Below are 2,500 nucleotides of genomic sequence, written 5' to 3' on the forward strand. Positions count from 1 at the left end.
GAAGTTTAGAGGCTATTACCCAAGATGGAGCTGCCTAAACTTCCGACACTCTGTAGCTTTTTCCCTTTTTCTTTTTCAGTCCTGTGCAGTAGCACCGCATTCCACCCCACCCCCCAACAACCCTCCATACCAAATCTCTTCAAACTAAAAATGATGTATAGTCTCTGTCTTGCCGTCTTCATTGCTGCATCGATAGGTTGGCACCAGGTTAGGTCCTCAGATAAACAGACACCCAGGAACTTGAATCTACTCCTCTCTCCACTTCTGATCCCTCTGTGAGGATCGGCATCTGATCCTTTGTCTCGCCGTTTCTGAAGTCCACAATCAGCTCTTTCGTCTTACTGACGTTGAGTGCCAGGTTGTTGCTGAGACATCACTCCACTAGTTGGTATATCCGTTCCCGTGCGCCCTCTCGTCTCCATCTCATATTCGACCAACAATGGTTGCATCGTCAGTAAAGTTATAGATGGTATATGAACCACGTCTAACCACACAGTCATGGGTGTACAGAGAGTAGAGCAGTGGGCGAAGCACACAGCCCAGAGGTGCACCAAAGTTGATCTTCAGCGTGGAGGAGATATTTTCACCATTCCGCACAGATTTTCGTCTTCCAGTTAGGAAGTCGAAGATCCAATTGCAGACGGAGGCACAGAGGGCCAGGTTCTGTAATTTCTAAATCAGGATTGCGGAATGATGGTGTGAATGCTGAGCTATTGTCACCAAACAGCATCCTGCACAGGTGTTCGTATTGTCCAGGTGGTCTAAAGCGTATGAAGAGCCATTAGGATTGCATCTGACATTGACCTGTTGTGGCGATAGGCAAATTGCAGTGGGTCCAGATACTTGCTGAGGCAGGAGATAACCCTGGTCATGACCAACCTCTCAAAGCTTTCAATCACTCTCGATGTGAGTGCTACCGGGCGATAGTCATTAAGGCAGCTCACATTATTCTTCTTAGGCAATGGTATATTTGTTGTTTTTGAAGCAGTGGGAATTTCGCCCGTAGCAGTGAGAGGTTGAAAATGTCCCTTGACAACGCCCACAAGTTGGTTGACACAGACATTCACAACCTTACCAGGAATTCACAACCTTACCAGGAATTCCATCGAACCATTCCCTTGCGAGGATTCACTCTCTTTGAAGACAGCCTAACATCGGTCTCTGAGACGAAGATCACAGCGTCACCGGGTGCAACAAGGATCTTCACAGCTGTAGTTATATTCTCCCTTTCAATGCGCTCAGAGAAGGCGTTGGGTATATTTGGGCAGTGAAATGTCGCTGCCATTCATACTTCCGGGTTTCGCTTGTAGGAAGTCATGTCTTGCAAACCCTGACGGAGTTGTCGTACATCCGATGTCGCCTCCAACCTCCTTCGAAGTTGTCGCTTCGCCCCTCCGCAAATCATACCTGGTTTTCTGGTACAGGCCCAGTCGCCAGAATTAAATGCCGCAGATATAGACTTCAGCAGACGACGTACTCTCTAGCTCATACACGGCCTTTGGTTTGGGATAGTACAGTAATTCTGTAGGAACATACTCATCCACACAGGTTTTAATGAGTCCGTAAGAACTACCACCATACTCATCCAGGTTGGAAGATGAATCGCTGGATACAGTCCAGCCCTCCGATTCAAAGCCGTCCTCTAGGCGTTCCTGCGCTTCCCTGGACCAAACGTTTCTTGGTCCTCACTACTGGCGCTGCGGTCTTCAGTCTCGGCATATACTCAGGGAGCAGAAGTACCGCCAGGTGATGAGACTTCCCGAAGTGAGGGAGTGGAACCGCACGGTAGTTGGTGGTGTAAGAGTGGTCCAGTGGGTGGTTTCCCTCGGGTACCACAAGCGATCTGTTGATGGTAATTGCTTGGTGACTTTGTCAGACTGGCCTGGTTAACATCCCCAGGACGCCGGTGAAGGCGTTAGGGGGGCGCTGTTTCGTGCATGTTGATCCCATTGCTCCTTCCTTATGCCCACCGAAAGTCGGGTTCACACCTATTAAATTTTTGACTGAAATGTCTGTTCTCTCTCTTCTCTCTAACAACCTGGTAACTAGTGGAGTGATGGTCATTGGTCCCAAACAAATTCCCCACCGAACAGGAGCGACGTGAAACGTCTCGTCCCCTCACAAGTGATCGAGTGTAACGGTCTGACTCTCAGTATCGTCTTCATTTCACTTCTCAAAGCGGTCCCGAATTCACATAACTCATTTGACCCGATCTACATTGGTGACACTTCGACGGTCTTGGCAATACTTTGGAGGAATTCTTCAAATATTGCTACTACTTCTATTATTATTGCTTTTATAGCGATTATTATTCGTATACCTATCTCCGAATTCCACACGTATTCTCACCTCTATTTCCTGCGCACGACCGGGTGTCCTGGTGTGCTGTCCCAGGTATTATGGATTGCCCTACCCGCGATACTGGATCGCTCGTCATGTTATTGCCGGCCTCTGACTCTAAAACAGGACGCGATTGTATTTATAGTAATGTATGGCAGCT

The sequence above is a fragment of the Hypanus sabinus genome, unplaced genomic scaffold, assembly GCF_030144855.1.
Source record: "Hypanus sabinus isolate sHypSab1 unplaced genomic scaffold, sHypSab1.hap1 scaffold_736, whole genome shotgun sequence".
NCBI lineage: Eukaryota > Metazoa > Chordata > Chondrichthyes > Myliobatiformes > Dasyatidae > Hypanus > Hypanus sabinus.